This window comes from Gopherus evgoodei, chromosome 3 (assembly GCF_007399415.2).
Source record: "Gopherus evgoodei ecotype Sinaloan lineage chromosome 3, rGopEvg1_v1.p, whole genome shotgun sequence".
Lineage (NCBI taxonomy): Eukaryota > Metazoa > Chordata > Testudines > Testudinidae > Gopherus > Gopherus evgoodei.
Genome location: NC_044324.1, coordinates 185733026 through 185747893, shown reverse-complemented (window position 1 = coordinate 185747893; position 14868 = coordinate 185733026).

The following is a 14868-nucleotide window of genomic DNA, read 5'->3' as shown; positions in this document are numbered from 1 at the left end:
CTGTTCCATTGCACATTGTAGGTTTATTACTGCTGTGCATTTATATATTTTTTGTATTGCTAGTAAACAGAGGCATGAATCCCTGAAATATAATGGATTCAAAGAGAAATATATTTGCAGGGTTCATCTTCATATGAATGGGATACCAAAATTTAAACTAGTGCTTGATACTTTAAATGGTTTTCATGGTTGGCTTCCATGCGGTGGTGGTGGTGTGTGTGTGTGTGTGTGTGTATTTAAATATGGCTTACCTGTCTTCAGAGATCTGTTTCTGTCCCTAGCAGGGTCCTTCCTGGTACCCTGTGCATGCTCATTAACTTCTGCAGTATCCAGACCTGTGTGTTGTATTTGATACAGAGGGAGGATAACCTGGGTTCTGATGGATCTGATTCTAGAGAAAGTGGAATCTCCATGTATAGGGCACCATTTTTCAGGACTTTCTTTTAAACAAAATCATGGTCATTCTCAGGGTTTTGCAGAAATGTGGTAATTTGGGTGGAAATTTGTACAAATGTGCTATGATGTTTATGGAAACCTCTGCATTTGCTGCTTTGCTGGTTTGTTCTCTTTGCTGAGAGAGGTCAGGATTCTTTATACAAATTAGAGAGGGGGGTCTGGAAAGTCAAATTGTGATAGTGGACAAGCTGGAAATAGTAACTTATGGGTCTACAAATCTGATAGAATTTGTTCATTTAATGCAGCGCATTTCTAAATTTCAATGGCTATGGATTCAGGATAGTGGAAATTCACACTGTTCCCTTTCACTGTATCCTCTACCCTTCTTGCCATTCCGCGCTCCTGGTAAACTGGAAGGAGTTATGGGGAGGTGGGATGGTAGTGGGGCTGTGAGGAGTGTTTTTACCAGCTGGAGGCAGGAAGGGACAGCAGAGTGGGGATGTAAAGCCCCCACCCCCATCAGAGTGTGGTGTTTGGGAAGGGGGTCTTTACATCCACCTGTGGTATAAGTGGCTCAGAGAGGTGTGAAGCGCTCATTTATCTCAAGGTAATCGTCCTCATCTGAATGAGACCATCTCATAGGGATGAATGCAGCCTGAAACCTCTCTGAGATGTGAGAATGGCTCCATTCACTTCCGGGGGTGTTTTTCTTCTTCCTCCCCAATGCCAAAGTTTGTAAGCCAGTGGTTGGTGCACACCGTGGGCGTGCCTGTTCTTATCTCCTGCTCAAAGGGGCAGGGGCTTCCCCGGACACCAGCTCAGATGGAGGCGGGGTAGGCAGGGCCGTCCTTAGGATTTATAGTGCCCTAGGCGGGATTATTAAACTCATGCCCCTGCGCCTGTCTTGCTCTTAGCAACACAAACATATGCTTACACTGTTGGAAAACTTGCCACATGCATGTTATTAAAACCAGTTTAATGTAGTTAAGCCACTGTAATGCTGATGGACTAGCACTAAAGAAGTAGCACTGTAGAAAAAATTCTGATTTGACAGAATGATGCAAATAATATAATGTTTTTAATCTGTCAACATTTTATTGGAAATTTCTATAAAGAGGTATTGAAAGAAGGATTTGTTTTTAATTAAAAGCAATCTTTCTGGCTTTTTTAGCTGCAAAATCAATAATAATGTCATCATATGACATAGACAAAGTGATGTCTTGTTTGATTGCAAGAATAGCAAGACCAGTCAAGTGTTCCTGACTCCTTGTAGAGCGGAGATAGTTTTTAATGAGCTTTAGTTTTGAGAAACTCCGTTCTCCTGATGCTACTGTTACAGGAATTGTCAGTAGAATACGAGTGGCAATGTACAAATTAGGATATATGTCAACAAGTTTGCTGATATGAATAAACTGTACAAAGTCCATCATCGATTTTGCATGTAGCAACATTGATGACAGTGTACTCAATTCTTCATACAGTTCAAGTACATTTAAATCAAAATGATCGCCGTGCTTCAGGAGGTTCTCTAGGTCAGGGGTCCCCAATGCGGTGCCCGTGGATGCCATGGCGCCTACTGGGGCCTCTCAGTACGCCTGCGTACTGGGCGGCGGATGAGCATCCACCGAAATGCTGCTGAAATTCAGCAGCATTTTGGCGGCAATGCCTCTGGATGACGCTGCTTGCTGCCGACAAGCAACGTCATCCAGAGGTGTCGCCACCAAATTTCAGCAGCATTTCGGCAGATGCTCATCCACCGCCATGGTCCTTCGTCTGGCACCTGGGGGACTACTGCTCTAGGTTCTTGCACTTTGTCATTAGTTCCTCTTTTTTTCCTATTTCGTTGAATTTAGTCCTGCTCAGCCTGCCACCAGCTGAGTGAATGGAACCCCAGACCGACAGCAGGTTGAGTGGCTCAGTCAGGGTATCAGCTGCCAGTCTGCTCATCCCACTGCCAGCCTGGGGTTCCTTGGGGGTCCCCAGACCAGCAGTGGGTGCTGAGTGCAGGGACGGCTCCAGGCACCCGCGTTCCAAGCCTGGGGCAGCAAGCCCTGGGGGGCTCTCTGCTGGCGTCGCAAGGGCGGCAGGCAGGGTGTCTTTGGTGGCATGCCTGCAGAGGTGGCAAAATGTCTAGAGTCATCCATGGCTGAGTGGGGCCGGCTGCTGGGACCCCGAGTGGCAAAGGGGCAGCAGCCGGAACCTCAGAGCAGCAGCGGGCTGAGCCACTCAGCCCGTCGCTGTGTGCCATCAAAAATCAGCTCACTTGCCACCTTTGGCACATGTGCCGTAGGTTGCCGACCCCTGCTCTATACACTAATAAGGAGATGAGCATATTACAGTTGTTGGAGGGCTCTATTTAGCAGTAACAGGGCTATAGGAAAGTCAGTCAACATTTTTTGTTTCTCTGATGAAAACTGACCCACTCCTTTCCCCATACCAAACTTGTCACAAATAATTGTCAACAACTTAATTTTCTGTTTTTGGCTAAGATATTGATTTAAAAAAAATATTGAAATTGGATTCAGGATTGTTAGCAAGCATTTTTGGCAAACAAATTTGTTAAATGACAATCTAAATGGCAACAAAGTACTGCTTTCATGCTTGGCTCACCCCCCAGCCTGCTGGTCCAACAGCTGCAGTAGAGGAGGAGATAGGTGGAAAACTGCAGGACCCCAAAATCCACCTCTTGGGGTGCAGAGTGATAGCAGCAGCACACTCTCAGGTCCTATCACACGCCAGTTGGCACCACTGCCAGCCCAATGGATCATGGTGAAGTTAGCACAGCATCTGATTTCAGATGACACCCATGGAGCCACAGCAGCTCATCCTGCCTTGTGCAACTCCCCCCGGATGAGATGAATCACTGCCAGCCCGGGGGAGAGACACGCTCCCCAGCTAGAGTGACCAGATCCAGATGTCCTGATTTTATAGGGCCAGTCCTGATATTTGGGGCTTTGTCTTATATAGGCACCAATTACCCCCACCTAGGGCGGCCAGACAGAAAGTGTGAAAAATCAGGATGGGAGGTGGGGGGTAATAGGAACCTATATAAGAAAAAGACCCAAAAATTGGGACTGTCCCTATAAAAGTGGGACATCTGCTCACCCTACCCCAACTCCCTGTCCTGATTTTTCACACATGCTAATTGGCTATCCTCAGCCTAGTCCCTGTGACCATTCCAATCCTGGCTGCCTGCCGAGGAAGTGAGTTACTTTCACTGTCATTCCTCAGCAGGCAGCCAGCCTCCCCTCCCGACGCAGCACCTCACCCAACCCAGCCCTGACAGAGGGGAGGGGGGAGAGTGGGGTGCTCCATGGGGGGAAGGGAGAAAGGGGGGTATTCTGTGGGACAGGGGGGAGAAGAATGGATGTTATGGGGGACAACAAAGGATACTGCCAGAGCCGCTGAGCCTGCCTCACCTCATGCTGGGGAAAAGAGTCACACTCACAAGTGAGTTCCTTCCCAGAGATCCCAGCAGCCAATCCCCTCCCTCAGACTGTGCTGCACTCAGCTCTCTCTAGGACCCAGCAGCCCTGCTCTTACATGCTCCACTGCTTCCCATCTGTCCGGGCTCCCGGCAGAGTGGTGCCCCCAGGCAGAGTGGTGCCCTAGGCAGCTGCCTGTTCTGCCTGTGGCTAAGGACGGCCCTAGGGGTAGGGCAGGGAGAATGGCTCAGGCCCCCTCAGAGAGGCAGGAAGAATATCGGGCAACAGTTCCCCCTGACCATAATCCCTTCACTATCTCTGCCACCCACTCCCATGTCTCCCATGCATCAAAAATGTTATAAGAAGCTAACAGTGTTATGAGCACTTCATGTGAGGGAGCTATATATCAGGGACAAGTAAGGACACTCAGGCCCATGGTTCAGGAAACATGATTACATTAACCTGTCTTTCATCTTCCATGTAGTTAATCAATGCTTGATTAATCAGTGCTGGCCCTGTACTCTGGTAATTCCCCAAGTGGAAAAATAGCAACAAACCCAGCAATCACTCTCATATCTGTGCAGAGCATGTGTAATTTATTATCTTTCACAAAAGAGTTAGAGCCCCTGCTAAATCAGAAGTACAAATCAGCAGGGCATATTTCACAAACATATAAAACTCCCTTAACAGTGGTGGATAGTTGCAACATACCTGCAGCTCAGTTTCAGATGTTTGCCAAGAATAAGGTTCAAACTCATAGTGCCTGGGTATAGCTCAGTCTCCTTGATCTACCCAGCTACTGTGACTATCTCTTTTCCAAGTCATCTCTTTTTCAAGCTAAAAAAGTCCCAGTTTTATTAATCTTTCCTCATATGACAGCTGTTCCATACCCCTAATCATTTTTGTTTCCCCTTTCTGAACTTTTTCCAATTCCAGTATATCTTTTTTGAGATGGAGCGACCACATCTGCATGCAGTATTCAAGATGTGGGCGTACCATGGATTTATATAAAGGCAATATGATATTTTCTGTCTTATTATCTATCCTTTTCTTAATGACTCCCAACATCTGTTTGCTTTTTTTGACTGCTGCTGCACATTGAGTGGATGTTTTCAGTCAATTACCCACAATGACTCCAAGATCTCGTTCTTGAGTGTTAATAGCTAATTCAGATCCCAGCATTTTATATGTGTAGTTGGGATTATGTTTTCCAATGTGCATTACTTTGCATTTATCAACACTGAATTTCATCTGCCATTTTGTTGCCCAGTCACCTAGTTTTGAGAGATCCTTTGGTAGCTCTTTGCAGTCTGCCTGGGACGTAACCATCTTGAGTAGTTTTGTATTATCTGCAAATTTTGCCATCTTTTTCCAGATCACTTATGAATATGTTGAATAGGACTGGTCCCAGTACAGACTCCTAGAGGACACCACTATTTACTTCTCTCCATTCTGAAAACTGACTATTTATTTCTACCCTTTGTTTCCTATCTTTTAACCAGTTACCAATTCATAAGAGGACCTCCCCTGTTATCCCATGACAGCTTATCTTGCTTTAAGAGCCTGTGGTGAGGGACCTTGTCAAAGGCGTTCTGAAAATCTAAGTACACTATATCCACTGGATCCCCCTTGTCCGTATGCTTACTGACCCCCTCAAAGAATTCTAGTAGATTGCTGAGGCATGATTTCTCTTAACAAAAACAATGTTGATTCCCCCCCAAAAAATTATTTTCATCTATGTGTCTAACAATTTTGTTCTTTACTATACTATAGTTCTTTACTATAAAATAGCTATATTTCATGCCTGTATTACACCATGCACCTCTGACTGGATGTGCATCATCTCTTGGGATATGACTTTTTCCATACCTTGTGGATGGAATTTGTTCCTCTTAGTGAGGAATTCTCTCTCCTTGCCGCAGCGATCTTATAGTAAAGACTTTTAGCACTCATGCTGCATCTGTTAGTTTCTAAGCTAATTTCTTGTTTTTCAAGTTTGGCAAGTTGCTCTTGGTTTTGCTGTCTCACCAACTCAGATTCCGTTGCTGGTTGAGTAGCCATGGCTAGGGTTAATTCTCTCTTCAGTTGTAGCTGCTGTGAAAAGTTTAACCAATAACCAACCTATCTCTGATATTTTCATGTTTTGCATTCCCAAAATCTCAATTTTCAGCAAATGTATGCAAAGTTCTTATAAAACATTCAGTGTTTTCCCCTGGTTCTTGAATTCTCTGGTGAAAACATGCTCTTTCATAAATCACTTTTCTTTGAGGTATACAGTATACTTCAGACATAGCCAGAACCCTATCATAGTTCTTGTGATTGTCTTCAATAAGTAAAAGAATTTAAAGATATGCTCTGCCTACTTCCCTATAGCATAAATTAAAGAAGATACTGCATATCTCCAGTTTCTTTGTGGAGCTTGGTAACTGTGACGAACTGGGAAAGTTCTTAATGTTTTCTCTGAATACTGTGTTGGTGCCTCAGTGTACCCTAGGCAGTTCTTAAGTATCTGGCAGAGCAAGGGGCCAGTGCACCTAAATGCCTGACACTCTGTCTTTTAGCAACTGATGGCCTGGGCCCCTCCTCTGCAAAGGTGCCAGCTGAAGGTGTTGGAGACAAAGGGATCAAGTGACCTCCTGGCCCGGGAAAGGGGCTGAGAAGAGAGGAGGGGCTGGGAGGGGTTGTTAGTCGGGAGTTGGCTGGGGTCGAGGAGTGAAGGGCAGATGTGAGGGGTCTGGCTCACTGCCCCCCAGAATGGACCCGGCCGAGGGGTCCGGTTCGCTGTATCTACAAGCTCTGTTTTAGACCCTGTTCCTGTCATCGAATAAACCTCTGTTTTACTGGCTGGCTGTGAGTCACGTCTGACTGCAAAGTGGGGGTGCAGGACCCTGTGGCTTCCCCAGGACCCCACTGAGGCGGGCTCGCTGTGGGAAGCGCACGGAGGGACAGAGGATGCTAAATTCTCCAAGGAGAGACCCAGGAGGTGAAGCCGTGTGAGCTTCTTGCCCTGAATAAGTCTGCTCCAAGGGAGAGGAGGCTCCCCAAAGTCCTGACTGGCTTGGTGGGGAGCAGTTCCAGAGCATCGCCCGGTGACTCCGTGACAGTAACAATGAGAAATTTTGCATAATATTGTTTCCAGTCTGTCTGTTCTGAAGGTTCGTGAGAACTGAAGTTCTGTGGTGCATTGAAGAATGGTGTGTTGATCCTGTAACCTTTGTTATTGTCCTCCTTCTGTCTCTATTCTTAATTTACTCCTGACACAATATCATAGTTTCCTACCAGATATGGACTGGTTGCAGAGCTTGCTCATACACACCAGATGTGTTTATCATAAGATCCTTTAATGCTCTGCTGCTTTCTTTCTTTCTCTCTTTCTTTCTTTCTTCTCTAGTTTATCAACATCTTTCTTCAGCTGTGGATACCAGAACCAGATTTAAAATAACCTCTCTTCTCCTACTTGAGGTTCCCCTGTTTATGCATCAAAGGATTATATTAGCACTTCTGGCCACTGCATCACATAGGAAGCTCATGTTCAGCTGATTATTGGCCATGAACCCGAAATTCTTTTTTTTAAGACTCACTACTTTCTAGAATAAAGCCCACCATTCTGGAAGTATGGCCTATATTGTTTGTTTTTACATGTGTACCTTTACATCTTAAAACTCTTATTGTTTACTTGAGCCCAATTTACCAAGTAATTCAGATCACTCTGTATCAGTGACCCATCCTCTTCATTACTTACAACTCCCCCAATTTTTAAGTCATCTGCAAACGTCATCAGTAATGTTTTCTTCCAGGTCATTAACGAAAATGTTAAATAGTATAGGGCCAAAACCAAAGTGACAGGCCTATACAGATACACCATCTTTCTAAGCTGCTGGGGGATGCTTGACCCCCTCTTCATCCAAGGCCGTGCAATCACTCTTCTGCCTCCCCACCAGCCAGTGACGCCGAAACAGGAGGAGCCAGGGGACTCCCACTTTTTGAAAGTCGGTGCCTATGGGCCTGTAGTTATATAGGCCATCTCATTTACCCTTTTAAAATATTGGCACAATACAATATTAACTTTCTGTTAGTCTCCTGGAATGTTCCCAGTGTTCCAAGAATATTTTCCTACAGAAGATAGGACTGAGGCTGGACCTTATTGGGTTCAGGTCCAAATGCAAGACCTACTTTTTTGACAGATGCTCCCCCACTTCCCAGGACGGGAGGGAGAGAGGGAAGAAAGAAGAATAAAGTTCCCCATTCTGAAAGTATGGGCTAGTGTTTTTGTCATATGATATGACATCATCTGTTTTTGCCTCAAATACAAAACAGAAATATTTTTTGAACATATCTGCCTTTTCTTCATTATTATTGTTAATTCTTCCATTTGCATCTAGTAATGCACCAACTCCATTCTTCGGTATCTTCTTCCTATAAAATTTTCTTTCTTTCTTTCTTTCTTTCTTTCTTTCTTTCTTTCTTTCTTTCTTTCTTTCTTTCTTTCTTTCTTTCTTTCTTTCTGTCTGTCTGTCTGTCTGTCAAAAAACTAGATCTTGCATTTGGATATGAACCCAATTATGTTCAGGTTCAGTCCATCACTCTGTAGGAAATATTCCATATCCAGGGTACGGCATTGACATGGCTTTGATCCTGTACCCAGTAGCGGGTCTGTTCTGTTCAGCAGAGTCCAAAGGTGATGTGGCAGGTCAAATTCCGGTGGTTGAATGGTTGGATCAGCTACATGGAAACCATTCCAAAGTCTTTTGCCGACCACACATCACACCGTTGTTGCTGATGGATTCTGATTTGGCAGTTGAGATCACAATGGATGCCTCAATGTAAGTTGTGCTCTGGGGTGATGGAAAATGTCCATGAACAGTGGGAGATCTGGATTGGCATGTAGCTTTCCCACCAGTCTGGCTGCGGACTCTCTACAATGGATATGTGGAGGGGTTATGTTGCTCAGAATGGGTAGTTATGAGATAGGAGCGGGGTGCAGGGTGCCTGTGATGATACGCATGGTTGAGTTCGTTATGTGACTTGACGGGCTGTGGCTGGGCAGCTGGTCTTTGAAGAGTCCAGTTCCAGCTCATTCTAGGCCTTAGAGATGGCAACTAGGAATATAGGTCACCCATTTAGGATACTAACTCAGATAACTGTAAACTAGCGAGCATTAGATGACATGGTACACAGATGAGCGTTGCTGGCTACCTACCTATTGCCAATACAAAGCTGAGGGAAAAGGAGATACACCCAATGCCCATAGTATCCTCTCAATCTCTTGGTCACACCAGAGTGTGATTTTGGGGTAAGAGAACAGTGAGACGGGTGCTGTGAGTTGTGTTAGTGACTCAAATGGGGGGCATGAATCAGCGTTTATGTTGCACTCCCCGTCCGTACTTGGCCCGGGCAAGCTAATGATCCAACCAGATTTGGATGATGAATCCTGGTCACTTGCCCCCTGAGGCATGTTGCACATACACTAAGAAGAAGTAGTGACTCAAATGGTGTGCATGGTGCACAGTGACGGCTGTTTATGCTGTGTGTGTGGTGTAGAAATTTTGGTGACAGCCCAAAATTTGGTGGAGCCAAACCTTGTATAATTTAATCTAACTCAGCATTTTAAGTAGTGAGTGAATTGTTGTATAAATATAAGTCATTATTAGATCATTCAGCAGGAGATCTCCAAATTGAAAATAGAGAGTGTGAGGAAAAGAGGCGAAAAGTCTAACTTTATAGTGTTGAGGAGAGAAAGGCATTGTCATGCAGACACCTATACATTTGAGCAATCTTTGTAAATGACAGCTGTTTCCAGTGTAATTCAGCTCTGTAAATATCCCTTGAAAATATCGAGGCTATAGACTGATCTTCAGCTGGTGTAAATCAGCCTGGCTCCATTGAAGACAATCTGGCCCCCTGCTATTATAATTTTTATTTTCTGGGATAATCTAAAATTCATCCCTCCGCTGATTCAGGTACAAACCTCAAATCATAAATTAACACCAATTGTGTACTTAAAAGAAATCTAATTGGCAGATGAGCTTTCAAATGCTTTAGAACAATAATAGAATGATATCAGTGACTAATTAGTGCTGTTTTGTTTACTAACAGCTGATAGTAACAGTAAGTGATGGACTTCTGTACTGCATCTAAAAAGTAAGCACTTAGTTGAATAAATTATAAACACCTGAGTTGATTGTTTAAAATGAAAATATTAATTGTTAATTGTTTCTTTTCCCCAGCAAGAGACCCTCAGACTTAATATAATCAGAGAACATAGCTCTTCACTCCATGGCAGTCCGTCCCCAATGCTTGTGGTTTTCCATTAATCCTTCCCCTAGTGCCCTCTTCCATTGCATTACTCTCCTTATAGCTGGGAGGACAGAATTTACAATCTCTTCTAAGGCCTGGTCTACACTACGACTTTAGGTCAAATTTAGCAGCTTTACCTCAATTTAACCCTGGACCCGTCCACACAACAAAGCCCTTTTTTCCGACTTAAAGGGCTCTTCAAATCGATTTCTTTACTCCACCTCCGATGAGAGGATTAGCACTGAAATCGGCCTTGCCGGGTCGAATTTGGAATAGTGTGGATGCAATTTGATGGTATTGGCCTCCGGGACCTATCCCAGAGTGCTCCATTGTGACTGCTCTGGACAGCGTTCTCAACTCAGATGCACTGGCCAGGTAGACAGGAAAAGGCCATCAAACTTTTGAATTTCATTTCCTGTTTGGGCAGCATGTTTGCAGAGCTCATCAGCATGATGTGCACATTGTCGGGGCACATTGCCCAACCCATACTTTGTGAGAAGTCTATGACCATGTCCCTCTTGTCACCGTGCTGCCATCGCCTCCTTGCCTGGTTTTGTGCAAAACAATTGTCTGCTATTGCTCTGATGGGGGGAGGGGTGACTGACATCATAGCTTACAGGGAATTAAAATCAACAAAAGGGGTGGCTTTGCATCAAGGAGAAACACAAACAACTGTCACACAGAATGGCCCCCTCAAGGATTGAACTCAAAACCCTGGGTTTGCAAGCCGTTGATTTCACAAAACAAATTGGGTCAATTTCTTGTTTTGATCCATCTATCTTTTACATCTTAGGCTGGCAGCAGACAGTGCAGTACGACTGCAAGCCATCGTCATCTCCTGGGTGCTCGGCAGAAGATGGGAATGACCTGGGTGAATCACTCCCATATCTGTCCAGGCACCCCGGGCTGATCTCACGAGGTCAGCTAAAAGAGCACCCAGGAATATGACGATGATAATTACCAATCATAATGCACCATCTGCTGCCAAAAGGCAATGAGCTGTTGCTGTGTAGCAATGCAGTCCCATGTCTGCCAGCACCCAGGAGACGTTCGGTGACGGTGAGCTGAGTGGGATCCATGCTTGCCGTGATATGGAGTCTGCTCAGGTAACCCAGGAAAAAAGGCATGAAATGATTGTCTGCCGTTGCTTTCACGAAAGGAGCGACAGAGAGGGGGGCCTGACATGTACCCAGAACCACCCGCGACATTGTTTTTGCCCCATCAGGCATTAGGATCTTAACCCAGAATCCCAATGGGCAGCGGAGACTGCAGGAACTATGGGATAGCTACCCACAGTGCAATGCTCCGGAAGTCGACGCTAGCCTTGGTACTGTGGACACAGTCCACCGCCTAATGCACTTAGAGCATTTTTTTGTGGGATCACACACAATGAACTGTATAAAAACGATTTACAAAAAACCCACTTCTATAAATTCGACCTAATTTCATAGTGTAGACATATCCTGAACCTGCTCTTAATTTGCTCCGGTAGGGTTGAAATTCTGAGAGGTGCCATGTGTCTCCAATGAGCAGCTGGAGCTCTCTGCAGTGCATGGCGAGCATCCATTCAGCACCTAATCCACAAATCTGGCTGAACACATTCACAAGGCATCTGATCTGTAGTAAGCTAGGGAGCAGGAGACTTAAGGTTGCTCCAGTAGTAAGGGCATAGTTATAGGCTGTCTTGGTAGAATGCCACAGGCCAGTAACATAGCTTTTAAATAGCCATCTTTCCAATATTTGCAACAATTCAAACCAGGGATTCCCCCAAATATGTGAAGTCTACAGGATCTCTGATGAATTTTACTATATCTATACCTATGTATAGTATTATGCCGAAATTACACAATGTAGTTTTTCACTCTCTTTATTTCTAAAGACTCTTTTGAGTTGGGGGGATTACTCTGCTCTTTGTGCCAGTTGATCTGTAAATTCCCTGTAATATTAAGAATTCCAAACAGCTATTTCATATCAAACTACTTTCTATTAAAGCTCAGTCCCACTGGGAGATAATGCTTTGCTACCTTCAAGTAATTACAAACTCCCTTTTCTGGGAGGTTGAATATTTGTTAAAGGAAACCTGAAGGTACAGCTGAAGTCTGGGACTGAGTCCAGATGTACATTTGGAACTGGCTAAAATGTAAAGTCCCGTTTTTTATTGCACATGCCATTCAGGGTGCATGACCAAGTGTGAGCAAAGAAAGCAGCTGCCATGACAACAGCAAGTTTAATTTGGTGCTAAGGGTTTTGATTCTGGACTGAAAAAGAGACTATTTGTTTTGCCTGTCAGCTTGTTAACCATTAAAGTTTTAAAGACAGCAGCCCATCTTCACCACAGGGCAGGAAATAGGGACATGGATAACTGTGAGCTCTTTCAGAGACAACAGAATCTAATTATTCTCATGACTGTTGTTCTGACACAAGAGTAAAAATAAAGTACTTTAGTAATATATCCATTTATTCCCTATATGGTAAGCACATGCAGCAATAAATAATAAATTCTTAGCAAATAACATCTTCGAATTACTGTATAACTGCCAGCTAGCTTTTTATAAGGAACATATCATTTTCAGGAATATAAGGCACAGTGAAATTAAGGGACTTGCACAAAATCACACAAGAAGTTAGTGTCTAAGACAGGTTTAGGAGTGAGGAGCTCCTGTCTTCCAATCCCATGTTGTGTCCACAACATCATATGGCTGCTCATAACTGATGTGACTATGCACGGTACTGTGTTTGGCACCACCAGCTCATTCTGAGTGGGAAAAGAAAAACACCAGAGTACAGGAAGTGAAAACTCATTTCTAGATTGTGATAAGAATGCTGGAAGTCATAGTTAATAGCATAAAGAGGAGGTCAAACCGAGGACATTTGGGGTTATGATAGATCAACCCAGTCCCCTTTTTAGAACGGCTGAGTCAGACTCTTCAAACTTAAGTTGACAAGTTCTACAATTTTTTTTTAGGATTTTGGCTTCTTAGGTTACTTCCATTATCACATATTCTATCACTTCAGTTGTCACCATGAGGAATGAGCAAATTGACATGAGCTATTTTTGCACTATTTCTGATCTACTGGTGCCTGAACCAAGAAGCACCACAAGCCTCAAGAGCAGCTCTTCAGGATTTCCAACTCTGCTTCTAAACCAAAAAGGCTTGAATATGTTCAGCTGCTTTTGAACGCTTATCCAAAAAACCTGGTGAATGGATTTGAGGTACAAATCAAAGGGATGGAATTCACATCACCACATTGAAAAGCAGGGGAGGCAGGAAGTCCAGGTTATTCCATATGATTGCTCACCCTAGAGCTACTTGGGCTCTTTGTGTCTATTTTGCCTTTATGTTTGCAGAGGTACCATGCTACACTGAGGAAAGGGTTTTATGCAGCAGACCTAAGTAAGATTGGAATCTTTCCCTCCAGCCTGAAGCCAGAATTTCAAAGTACTTGGGCTATCTGTTGGATTGTAGTAGTAACCAAAGAACCCAGCCCCAGGCAGGGTTTGGAATGATGCATTTGGGATTGGTGGTCTCATAAATTTGGCTTCCTCAGTTGTCTATATATCACGTCACTCGTGGCCTGGTCTCACACATCCTTGCCATGCCCCACATGATCTCACAGTGAGAGCTGCGACAGGGTACAGCTCCACTACACAGAGGGTGTGTGAGACATACCAGGATACAATCTAGTCTAATAAGTAGCTGTGTCACCCCTTCCTCATAACCTGGGGTGCCTTTTACAATGCCTGGCTGCATGCATGTAAGTCACTCCCAGATATGTCTCTGTGTGCGCTGCAGCCAGATAGTCAAACCAGCCTTAAAGTTTACCACAGGCTGACCCCACCACACTCCCGGTCTCAGATTTCCCCCCAGAAATGCATGTCAAGTACTGCCCAGGCCTCTCTTGGACTGTGCAAATATACTGAGTCCGTTATTCCTTTAAGGGAATATTATGCACCAACTTGTTATCCCAAATGGAGTTACCCAGACACTTCAACTTGCACACACACATTAGATAAATCAATAAAGCAAGTTCATTAATTACACAGAGGTAGGGTAACCAGATGTCCCGATTTTATAGGGACAGTCCCGATATTTGGGGATTTTTCTTATATAAGAACCTATTACCCACTATGCTCTGTTCTGATTTTTCATATGTGCTGTCTGGTCACCTATACGGAGGTAGCTTTTAAGTGAGTACAAGTAATGAGGCATGAAAGTCAGAAACAGTTACAACAAAGATAAAGAAAAGAGGTTTACTAATGCCTAACTTAAACTATATGAGATTCAAGAGTTTCCCATCACATGCTCCAGCAGATTACTGACCAAACTCTCGGGTCAAGACCTGTCCCCCAGAGTCTAACGCCTGCTTTCTTTTGTGTCTTCAGATGCAGTTAATGCAATAGGCAAGGGCAGAGAGAGGGGCGTCCATTGGGGGTGTTTCCCTCCTTTTTATAGTATCAATCCCCTTATTGAAATACATTTTCAGCTGAGACCCAGGTAACAAAGAGTCTATGTGGAAGAATATTCCCTGCTGGGTTTTTTCCACCTGTTTGAACTTCCTTTGTCTTGTCTTCCTGCTTGATTACTCTGCTGAAATGCAAATTAAGCAGAGCACCCATTCCTTTGTTTAGGACAGCCCTGTTTGCCAACTTCTGCCTGGGCAGAGTTGTGGGGTTTTGGAACATGTGTGGTTAACACCATACAGGGAGATTTTATAATTTCACATGCAACATTGCCACACATATTTTACC